Below are 12,856 nucleotides of genomic sequence, written 5' to 3' on the forward strand. Positions count from 1 at the left end.
ATATATATATATAAGTGAATTGATGTGAATTCGCGTGCAGAAACAAATTTTGTGTCTTAGGAGGCGCATTGCGCAAACAATAAGACACACACACACACTGGTTCAATATTCTTCCTTGTTAGTCGATTGAGTAAATATCTAATCGACTAACTAATCAATTGTTTGTTTAATGGGGAAGCATGTCATTGATGAGGTCGGTCGCGAAAGGGTTTTAACAAACAACCGTTCGATTGTTTAACCAACACATTACACAACTAATAATAACGAAATTATATTGTACTAGTGCACGTATTTGAGAGTCATTTACGTAATGACGCTTCCATGGCACTAGAAAAAACTTCTTTGCAAAAACGGTTAGTAACATCCTCATTTTCATAACATTGTTTTAAATACATAATTTGTTTAGAAAAGTCACCTTAACACTTCTAAAACTGTGTTAAGTAATATATATATGTGGGGTGGGGTGTAAACGTACAAACACAGAGTAGCTGAGGGAGGGAGAGAAGAGTGTAGCATTTTGCTTGGAGTATTGTGAGAAAAGTTAAATGTATTAAGAAATAATGCGTTGAAACCCTATCAATGCTTAAAAAGGATTAATAATTCACTAAATCTCTGTAGCACCCATCTATAGAAACGATAGTGTACCAAGTAGCTACGTATTTCAGGGAGGTGGAGTTAAATTCTCACACATTTGGAATCGACGACATTAATGCCATCTAAGTACTGGAGTTTATTTGAACGACTGTACTCCTTCACACAAGACGTTGCGCTGTACGAATGATAGAAATTATTTTTAGCCATCACATTGCACCTCAACTTGTCCTTAAATATTACATTTAGTTCTTTTTCTTTTGATACTTTCATAAATGTTATGGTGTAAACTTTTTCATTATTCTTCGATTTTTCTATTGATATTGTTGTGACTATTATTGAACTTGAATTTCATTTTCCCGACTAAACTCGGGCTGATAAAGATCTAGTTTTGTTGTTCTTTTTTTAAGCAGTTATTGTTTGACTTATTTCTTAGTTATTGATCTTTTACTTTCGTTAATTAGTTGTGTATTTCCCTATATAATTAAATAATGATGATGATGATGATGATGATGATGATGATGGTGATGGTGGTGGTGGTGATAATTTCTTCGTTATCAGTATTATTGTTGTTGTTCTTATGATTTATATTGTTATTTCTATTTTTATTATAATACTGATGTTGAAGTGTCTATATTTTTATCGTGTGATTTCGTTTACTGTTTGTTGCCATTTTAAATTTAGTTTTATATCATTGCTATTATTATTATTATTATTATTATTATTATTATTATTATTATCAGTAGTAGTAGTAGTAGTAGTAGTAGTAGTAGTAGTAGTAGTTGTTGTTGTTGTTGTTGTTGTTGCTGTTGTTGCTGCTGTCGTCGTCGTAGCACTATACAATAATAATAATAATAATAATAATAATAATAATAATAATAATAATAATAACAATGTATTGGTCACTAGGATACTAAAGTGTGAGGAAAGTACAAGGACAGAATATGAAGCAAAGTGTTTGAGGGAATAAAAATTGGTAATGACAGATAACAACGCAATGTCAAGAAGAAAACCATTACTTCTTTAGAAATTATTCATATCCTCCTTGCTGAAAATCCTCCATAGACTAACAAGTTGATTCTTAAGGACTTTCGTGTTTCCTCAAGAGAAAGCTTACGTAGAAGTCCGATTAGCGGTTTTTCCTGACTAGCAAAGGGCTTTGAACACCTGTTAATATTCCTGATGCCAGGTGCTCAAATTCAGTCTTCGAGTGACAAAAGGGTACCGCTTTGTCAATGAAACGACCTATGGTAAAACATAACCTGACTAAGAGTGAGAACATTATCTCACAGTGCAGGAACCTGTGCCGATGGTGTAGCTTCAGTGGATATGTGTTCATCTTTAACCATGGCATATGAAATTCACACAGGGGTGAAAAGATTACCTGGCAGGTGGAACGATTCTTTTCCACAACGAGAGGAGGAGAAAACGCTCTATTCTGATTAAATAAGATGGCAATTAGTAGTATACAACGTCAGATATGTACGGGCTTGTTTACCTCTGCTTGATTTTTCAGTGATAGCTTCCTTTCAATTCATTTAAACTTAAGCAGCAATTCTGGGAAAAAAATCCTTTATGAACTTTACTCCTCTCCCGTGTGTTGCATTTAGATGTTAAAGACTCGTCGTGAACTAGTTCCCTCAACGCTTGTTGCAAGGCGCAGCACTAGGATTTTTCCTTTTAGCTGGATTTGCAGGGGTGTCAGAAATTATGTGTTCGTAGAGATAGAACCATACAGTGACAAAAGTCACGTCATCACTAAATACCCTCGCATATTGTGCGACGAAAACAGATGCCAGTCCAAGGCGATGGCTGTCGCCGATAGTTTTAAGATGATTTAAGTCATGATTTTTTTTTTTGCTCCATCTACTATGGGATTAATCTTTGACGTCCTAACACAACTTGCCTTTCTTCGCGGTCTCATATTTTAGGTAACTCTTATGGTTCAATATGTTTACTCTTGCGTGATGTTAGGAATTTTACTCCATATATTGGCAAGAGTTGCGTTTGGAGAGCACAATGAAGGCTTCTCTGTTTTTGGCATTGAAACATAGGAATATTGTTTTCGCTCTTGTACATGTATACCAGCTTCAAATAGATAAACATTGTGTTGACACATACATGCTGTTCTTGTCACAAAATATATATTTAAAAAAATATGTATTTACGTGAATATGTAATGTGCCAGGTAAGTTGCAATAAGTGCAGAGGTTGCTATGTGGGCATCGCCATCTGAAAACTCGAAATTTGGGTTAACAAACGCATCCAAAAGCGTTATTCGTTGGTTATGGAAAAAATCGGCAACTTCTGTAATTGTGAAATAAGATTATCTATTCTAACTACTGATTTAAATATTGGTACCTTGAGAATTAAGTAGGCTATTCTCATTAAACAACATAAACCAGAAATGAACAACAGAACCGAACTGAATGGCGTGAATTGTTTTTCCTTTTGCTACCTCGCTTTACGTGCCTTTCTCCTACTCAAATTGCTAACTTTTTCTTCCCACACATACAGCATCGTTTAACCAACAGTATCTGAAAACATTTCTCGAATCCTTACCTGCTAAATGCTGTTTCTCACCAGCCCTGTACACACAGGCTCTAGCTTGTCATGTCACACCAGCTACCGCTGGTACTGTTCCCACATCATCACGTTGCATGTTACTGGTAATAGAACCTACCTCAAACAAAGACCAATACTAATACTGTCGGGTGTACAAACTAATTCATGAAATGCCTTTCACCGCATTGTTGTTGGCACTCCGTCGCTTACGACGTCGAGGGTTCCAGTTGATCCGATCAACGGAACAGCCTGCTCGTGAAATTAACGTACAAGTGGCGGAGCACTCCACAGACACGTGTACCCTTAACGCAGTTCTCGGGGATAATCAGCGTGACACAGTGTGACAAGGCTGACCCTTTGAACTACAGGTACAACAGTAACAGGAAGTAAGAGTGAGAGAAAGTTGTGGTGAGAGAGTACAGCTGGGTTCGCCATCATCCCCTGTCGGAGCCTCATGGAGCTTTAGGTGTTTTCGCTCAATAAACACTCACAACGCCCGGTCTTGGAATCGAAACCGCAATCCTATGACCGCGAGTCCACTGCCCTAACCACTGGGCCATTGCGCCCCCACCTTTCACCGCAATACATTAGAATAACAACATATTTCTCCAAACTCATTGAGTGTTTACTTTCTTGTATTTAGAAATAGAATTCTTTTCGAAAAGTTTATTGAATCATTAAGCATCATATGTAAGGTAATATATTTTTTCTCTTTGTTTTTATTTACAGACATCGCCTTAAATATACGTATTAACACCCCCACCCACACCCCACCTACCTGCATTGCTTAAATATGTTTGCAAACATCCCATTTATACATATTGCAATGCTTGAATAAGAATTACAATACTCCTGTGTTTTTAACGAAAGATAGACTTAGAATCCAGAACCTCGAAGAGCGAAATCAAAACACATCTGAACTGGTCAACAGCAAATAATAATAATAATCCTCTCTACTATAGCCACAAGGCCTGAAATTTGGGTGGGAGGGGGCTAAGTCGATTAGATCGACGCTAGTACGCAACTGGTACTTAAGTTATCGATCTCGAAAAAACGAAAGGCAAAGTCGACCTCAGCGGAATTTGAATTCAGAACGTATTGACGGGTGAAATACCTATTTATTTACTGCCCACAAGGAGCTACACACAGAGGGGACAAACAAGGACAGACAAACGGATTAAGTCGATTATATCGACCTCAGTACGTAAATGGTACTTAATTTATCGACCCCGAAAGGATGAAAGGCAAAGTCGACCTCGGCGGAATTTGAACTCAGAACGCAGTGGCAGAAGAAATATCGCTAAGCATTTCGCCCGGCGTGCTAACGATTCTGCCAGTTCGCCGCCTTGAATAACAATAATAATAGGTGATAGTGATATTGAAGTAGTGAAGTTGAAGTGGCTTTGTATTATGCTATTGCTTGTTTCTGTTAATATTTGTTGCTGGCTTTGAAAAGTAATCGTAATCAATGACTAGACAAAAAAAACCATTGCGAATTATCTATGGATATAATAAAGCATAAATAAGTACCATTGGCTTTCTAGTGCCTTGTATAGGTGAACAAGGCTGTGTAACCACTTCTACTATTTCATCAATTTTTCGAGAAGCCTTCTTTTGTTTCTAATTTGTTTTGCTCTATATTTTGTCTTTATTTTGTCTATAAAAAACTTGGAAATCTATATTAAACTTCTCTTACAATTTTGATTGGAAACAATCTTCATCTTTGTGTATAGAAAAGAGAATTATGGTATTTCCAGCATCACGTGTGCTCTACACAAAGTTTCCATTGAAAAGCTACCATTTTAGTTACTTTTACTTTTGTTCTTGTTGTTATGGTTGTGGTTGTTGGTGTTGTAGTGTGTTGAATGTAGGGAGCGAGAAAATAGAACAAATCAATCACTTATTATAGATATAAAAAGTAGCATAAAATCGAACTGTTTTGACATTTATTATTCAATACTGCTCTTTTTTATATTTTGTGTTTTATTAATGTTGTATGGGACATACGAAATGAAAACAAAAAGAATAATGGTTAGTGAAGGGAGTTATAAATGCATGAGTATTTAGTTACGTCACCTTATGTTTTGAGTTCTAACTCCATTAAGAACGACGTTTCATTTCATAACTCTAGGGCCAATAAAACGTAGTGGGGTCAAGTCATTTGTTCGTACCATTCCTCTCCGATTGTGTAGCGTGTAACTATATAAGAAATTATCGTTGTTGTTGTTGTTGTTGTTGTTGTTGTTGTTGTTGTTGTTGTTGTTGCTGTTTTTGTTGTTGCAATTATTGAGTCACCGAGCAGACAGAACAAATAAAGCATTGGACAAAATGCTCTACGATTCCACCGAAGTCAATTTTAGCTTTCAGCCTTTCTGGGTCGGGATTATGTAGATAGAAGGTACTGTTTCCATTGTAAAACTTTTACAACATAGTCGCGCCTCCATTTCTTATATTTTTCCTATACGAACTCGGAGCATTCTGTTACAATATATGCCACTGTCTCTGTCCAATTTCCACAGGCTCTACATTTTTTCTGACACTCTCTCCATATATTTTTTTCTGATACTCTCTCCATATATATTTTTTCTCAAGTCGTTTGTTTTTATCGCTTGATCTTGGGCTGCTATAATTAGGCTCTTTCGTCCTTTTTTTCAATTGCCCCTTTTTTAACCAAGCCCAGGATCTTGTTCCAAATACGTATACTGTGGCTCTCCAAAATTGCCCTTGCAGAGGTTTCTCTTCGATCTGTCTGACGTTCTCTCTTTATATTTCATTCTTGTTCCCTTTCTCTTATTATGCTCGTCATCACCTGCTCTTTCTTAACTACCGTTAGTAGTTTTTCTGTGTTGCTCTGTAAATACTCTACTAGACTAGTAGTGCTATTTTTTGTATGTCATATATTCTTGTAAGTCTTGGTGTTTTTGTTATGCATTTGTCTGAATATTTCTTATCATACCTAATGAGCCTACTATGATAGAAATTGTTTCTATTTTCAGACTCTGCATTCGGGTTACTTCTATTTCCAGAGTTTTGTATTTTGAAAATTTCTCCGTTACTTTTAGAGAAACATTGTCATCTGTTGACATTGATACATCGATTAGAAATCATTTTTGCTCTTAGTAATCACTGACAAATTTCTGTATCTGTATGTATTAGAATATCCCAGAGTATGGTTGCTTTCTCATTCGCTGTGACCTTTTATTATTATTATTATTATTATTATTATTATTATTATTATTATTATTATTATTATTATTATTATTATTATTATTGAGGACAGTGAGCTGGCACATTCATCAGCGCGCCGAGCAAAATACTTAGCGGTATTTCGTCTGCCACTGCGTTCTGAGTTCAAATTCCGCCGAGGTCGACTTTGCCTTTCATCCTTTCGGGGTCGATAAATTAAGTACCAGTTACGCACTGGGGTCGATAAAATCAACTTAATCCGTTTGTCTGTCCTTGTTTGTCCCCTCTGTGTGTAGCCCCTTGTGGGCAGTAACGAAATAGGCATTTTGTCCATCTTTACGTTCTGAATTCAAATTCCGCCGAGGTCGATTTTGCCTTTCATTCCCCGAACTTATTGGACTTGTGCCTTTAGTAGAAAGGATTATTACTATTTTGATGAAAACCTTAACTCCTTTTTCTGAGTATGATGGAAAGTGTCTGCTGTCCACACCCAGCAGACTAAGTTGACACTTGTTTACTGATCATGCTTCAAGAACCTTGCGGAGAACTCTTGCAGTTCTAAGCAATGATGGTTTCTCGTAGGTGTTCTATTTTTTACATTTGTACCAATCTTTTTTTGAGCTATGCTGGTAGCTGAGTACTGATACTTCCAAATGCATCAATCACTATTGGTATGACGTTTATTCTCTTCATTACCCACATCCTGCAAATTTCCCACTTTAATTCCCTATAGTTATTCATTTTTCTCCGAGCCTGTTGTCATCGAAACATGCTATCTCGGTTATTATGCATGTTTTTTTCTTCATTGTCCGCGATATTATCATTATTATTATTATCATTATAATAATAATAATAATAATAATAATTATTATTATTATTATTATTATTATTATTATTATTATTATTATTATTATTAGGAACAATAAAGTTCAAAATAATCATCTCAATCTACTTCATTTTGGTAATATTTAAGGACTGCCGTTACTCATCCCGAAGATAAAGGAATGAGAATAGTGCTACTGTTATCGAATGAACAATATTTCTATCTAGATTGAGATGATTATTTTGAACTTGTGGAAGACATATGAAGTGTCGAAATATTGTTCATTTGATAACAGTTGCAATCTTATTGTTCCTTTACCTTCGGGAGGAGTAACGTGGATTCTTTATTCTTATTCTTATTATTATTATTATTATTATTATTATTATTATTATTATTATTATTATTGTTATTATTATTTTCGTTCTGATTTCAAATTCCCCCAAGATCAGTTTTGCTTTTCATCCTTTCGAAGCTGATAAAATAAAGTCTTAGATAAGTAACGGGTTCGTGGCATCAATTTCACCCACTCCCTTTAAAGTTGCTGACTTTGCGCCTTCATTAGAAAGTCTCATTATCATCGTCGTCATCATCTTCATCATTGCTGTTGTTGTAGTTGTTTTGTTGTTGCTATTGTTGCTGCTGTTGTCGTTGTTGTTGTTGTTGTTGTTATTGGCAGAATCATTAGAACATCAGACGAAATGCCTTGCAGTATTTGTTACCGAGCTTAAATCCAACTGTGGCAACCTTCATCTTTCATTCCGCCGAGATCAATAAATTAAGGTAGCATTAAAATACTGAAGTCGATAGTATTAGTCTACACCCTCCACTTAAACTTCCTGGCCGTGTGTCTGGTATCGAGGTAATTATTCTCCCCACCCTCACCAACTTATGATTTATTTAAATTTACAAGGCATTACAAAACACGAGAAAACTCTGGTAAAAGAGTTTTCTCGTGTTTTGTTATGCTAACAACGAACTTCGAAATGTTTAAAGCTCACCCCTTTACAATGAGACAAAAAGAAGTAGTCATTGATTATTCTTTTAATTTACATTTAATTTACATTACAGGAAGCATTTGTTTACTTGTAAGTTGACATTGCTTCTTCTGGGTTAAGAGGTTTTAGCCACAAACGTAGTGGTAACGGATGTTTCCGAAGAGCTTCGGGAAAAAGAAATGGAAAATAAAAAAGGTAGATTTAATAATAAGGACAAACAAATAGGTATCGAGAATTAAACATGCAAACACTGTTACGTACGTAAATAATAATATTAAGAACATAGAAAATAACAATTCTACTGACAGAAACTTTTCTTGGTGCGAATTTTCTCACATTTTCGTATATATAATGTTATAGCCGAAGTTTTAGCAAAGAATGCAATAACAACAACTTTGACAGCATTGTGACCTGGGGACATGTGTCAGCTCCCGGAGAAAAGCAAACTTGGAAACCATATGTTATATGAAACACTGTTTTCGTCTGTGATGAATTCACTGAAATACGAGTTAGGAATAAAATGACTTACCTCGGTTTTTCTAAAAGCGGTCAGTTTGCATACGCATTTAAAGGAACAAGAAGAAAAGTACTATGAACCGATATGGACTCCATTAACTGGGATAGAGTGTATGGAAGTATGTCTCGCCTCGAAAACCGAGGAGCTACCAATGTAACAATCGGTGATGGTGCATCACACAGAAACCCACCGACTGGTACCGATGTATATGGAGAAAAAGGCAACATAAAAGTCACGTCCAATGGCATCACTGAAGACGTTGACATTTGGCAGATCATTTCTTTTGCTCAGTACTGACAAGTGGTCAATGAGACGGTGGTATACAGCATGTAATGAGGTTGTATTTTCATCAGCATGCAGGGTTTGATAACCTCTGAAACCGCAAAAGTGGAGCTGTACTTAACAGGTGGGGTAGTGCAAAAAGGAAAGCAATTAGATTATGGTTCAAAACAAAACGCCCGGTTGCTACACGTTTAGATGTGAGAATCAATTGGAGGGTTTCTTCCCAGAATAATGAGAAAACATAGACAAGAAGGGAGTTGTACGCAGTAGTAGACTCAGCAACAAAAACGGCAGACTCCGAAGAGGCCATTTCAAACGAGTCAGCGGTCACTGCTTCAAGTATGACAAATGAAATTATTTCACCTTCAGTGACAAAAGTCGACTATGAGAAAGCGGAGTGATCCCCTTCGCTAGTCACAACCATTAATACCACTTCATTTGTTTTGAGATGACGTGAGAGAAATGAACAGCGAGGACAAATTATCGAGGTAAATGAAGTGGGAAGAAAAACTGAAGGCTACCAAGCAGACTGAAGAAAGAAAATAGAATAGAATGTGCTGCGATTTTTGCAAGAAATTCGAATAAGAGACAGTTGATGAAACTTGCTCCAGTTGTCTTTTTAAAAGAGTAGTGAATCTGCCTAGAGGACGCAAGAAAATCTCATCTGGTGTAGCAATACCTGTACCATTCTCTAGTACCGGGAAGGGAAAATAATCGTAATCGTGGGTATTCGTATCTAATCTAGGTGGCGGTTTCTAACACGTGTGTGGGTGGGTGGTTTGTCTCTATTTGTTTCAATACATTTATTAATGTGTGTGTGTGCTATAAGACTTTACATCACACACACACATCTCAACCGCACTTGCGTCTGGGAATCGGTCTGGGAATCGAAACCGCGATCCTATGACCGCGAGTCCGCTACCCTAACCACTGGGCTATTGCGCCTCCACATTTTGACTTATAGTATTTAATTTATTTACTTTAGATTGTGAGTTCAAACTCAACTGAGACTAACTTCGCCCTAATCGTTGCACCGTCGACAGAATTCGAACGAGTAACTTATTGTTCAATTTTCCTGTAGCATATCGACTTGATCATTTACTCCCTTCTAGCTTAAGTACTGAACAGCATTGCTTTTGTATTTCTACAAAGATGTCATAGTTAAAGAAAATAACCTCTGTACCGAAATCATGTATATTTTAAGAAATGTGTCGAAACGTCTTCAGAATGATTGAACATGTTATTGACTGACAACGTAGTTTTATATCAAAGGTCATGTGTCTCGCGAGATTTGTTTTGAAATTAGGAAAAGATGAAAGAAGCTATGATAAAGAAGGGAAATGTCTGTTATAGAAGTAAAGAAAGAAAACTATTAAGACGAATAGTGGAGACTGAACGAATGAAATAAAGAAATAAACAAACTAGAAAAATTGGGAATGAAAAGAAAAAAGTAAAAGAAAGAGAGAAAGAAACAAAAGATGATAAAAAACTAAAAGGAGATGAAGAAAAGAAAATGGAAGAATGATAAATGAAGATAAAGGAAAAAATTAAATAAAACTGTAAACTAAAAAACATAAATAGAGAAAATATGCGTTTTAGAAAATAAACTAAGACAAACAATTGGCTTTTTCTAAACTAGATTTATTTTTGCTGACAATTTAATCCAAAGTTGCTGAGTTCACGTGTGGTTTCTGTCTAGTTCCACCTTCAAGGAATGAATATGGTATTAAAACTTTAAATTTAAAAGATAATTGTACCTTCCAAAGACATTCAAGTATAGAAACGTCGTTAAACTGTCAATGAAAATCTCCATAGATCAGAATAATAAAGAAGTTTTCATAATTTAATGCTTTCAAACACACACACACACACACACATACACACACATGTACACACATACATTCATGCATACATACATACATACTTACATACATACATACATACATACATACATGCATACATACATACATACATACATACATACATACATACATACATACAAAATTACATACATACATACATAGCGTCTACGTACATGTATAGTCTGTGACTGTATGGGCTAATGTTTTAAAACTTAACAAAAAAATGGTTTATCCAACATACATTGGTAAACTAAAGTGATTTATAGTACCATAGTATGTTGATTTTTTAAAATGCTTATACATAAACAGATATGAATTATAATGAAGTCTCAAGTACTTTTTACCTTATTTTATATTGTATTCTACATTGATATTATAGAAGCAAAACGAAGACCGTGTCATCTATGCAACTGTCATAGCACAAATCCACAAGGATCTAAACTGGTTGCTGCAATTTCACTAAATAATCATTAATAGTATGTTATACCCAACATTAAGCTGTCCTTTGCCGTGATGCTTCTAGGTACGTTATGTTCGAACTTAACTATGCAGGTTGAGCAGAAATGCCAACCTTCATCAGATTACGTGAGGGACATTTATCTCGAACATTCTATACTTTACTATATCAATTACCATTTCAAATGCACTAAAGGGCTACATGATTATTTAACTCAAGAGATTGGACGCTAATTAATTCATCATAGATATATATTGTTGAGTATTGAGCCACTTTTATATTTAATACCGTATAACTCCAATACACAATTTAACTCCGAAAATAGACTGGTTTTAGCATTCCTGAAAGATTATACACTATGTTCTCACTACTGAGGTAAGATTTTACCAAGTGAGGTTTGGTTTAACGGAAGGAGAATATAAATATTTGGGATTCGATAAGAGTGACAGAGTACATCTGTAACGCTCACTACAATAAAATCAGGAAATAAAATGCTTCTGTAGCCCGAGTGGATTTGGAAAGTTGGGTCTGAAACTTGAAAGATATCGTCACGTAACAACTACCAAATATACGTCATATATTGCTTGAAGCTATGAGAAATTTGAAGTACGAAACATTATAGAATTAATTTGACGAAACTTATATCATTGAATATTAACTATATTTGCTGAGACACGAAACAGATACACATCTCCAATCATTAAGAAATAAAGGTACAAAGTTTTTCATAAACGTGTGAATTGAAGTAGACACATATTCAGTTTCAAGTACTTCCTGCTATCAGTTTGAGAGAAAACATGGTGGAAGAGAGAGAGCGAAAAAGACACAGTGAATGTTATATTTGACGAACAAAATTGCTGAAGGTGTTTTCGTTACATGGTAAACAATGGGAGAGATATTGAGCATAACGAAAGAATGATAAGACAATAGCTTTCAACAGGGTCAGCAAGTTCATATATTAATATAATACAAATAGAAGAGGCAGGAAAGAGAAAGTTCTCTGATAAAAATGTTGGCTATGGATAAATACTAAGACCGTATTACGATCACTGTAGACCATCAATGATATTTATATCTCACTATTTTTTCTATTACAGAATATCCCGTCGACCAGCTGTATCAACGTGTATGTACTATCCTAAGTAAGAGTACAGAGATCGTCCCTTGGCTTTCACAAATCCATTCAACTGTTATTCCCTTAACAGTGGCATCAATATCTACTATTTACTCCACATGTTCGCTACTTCCAAAGAAAAACTACCAAAAGAATAAATAAAATTTCTGCGTCCAGGTAGGCTACTTTCAATTACTAGCAGAATTACCACACGAAAATCTGTGTAACTTTATATATAAATATGTGTGCAGATGTGTGCGCGCGTGTGTATGTGCGTGCATGTGTGTGCATGTGTGTGTATGAGAGAGAGAGAGAGAGAGTGGGGCTTTATCTGCAAATGCCCCTTAGGTTTCACGATAATCGCTTTGTATGGTTCTAATTAGCAGTTTTCATTTTCCTCATAACATATACTTACATATATATTTATATAATATACATATATATGGACTATATTATATAAGTGT

General features: G+C 35.4%; 1 protein-coding gene across 3 annotated transcripts in view; it reads left to right on the forward strand.

The window, feature by feature from the left end:
• Positions 1–12,856, forward strand: part of LOC106871954 (protein still life, isoform SIF type 1) — a 1,491,364-nt gene that overhangs the window by 109,239 nt on the left and 1,369,269 nt on the right. For all 3 annotated transcript variants that reach the window (XM_052966200.1, XM_052966198.1, XM_052966202.1), the window contains exon 2: positions 12,376–12,569. The gene's annotated coding sequence lies outside the window, so the exon portion shown is untranslated. The remainder of the gene's footprint in view (positions 1–12,375; positions 12,570–12,856) is intronic.

The sequence above is a fragment of the Octopus bimaculoides genome, chromosome 3, assembly GCF_001194135.2.
Source record: "Octopus bimaculoides isolate UCB-OBI-ISO-001 chromosome 3, ASM119413v2, whole genome shotgun sequence".
NCBI classification, from domain to species: domain Eukaryota; kingdom Metazoa; phylum Mollusca; class Cephalopoda; order Octopoda; family Octopodidae; genus Octopus; species Octopus bimaculoides.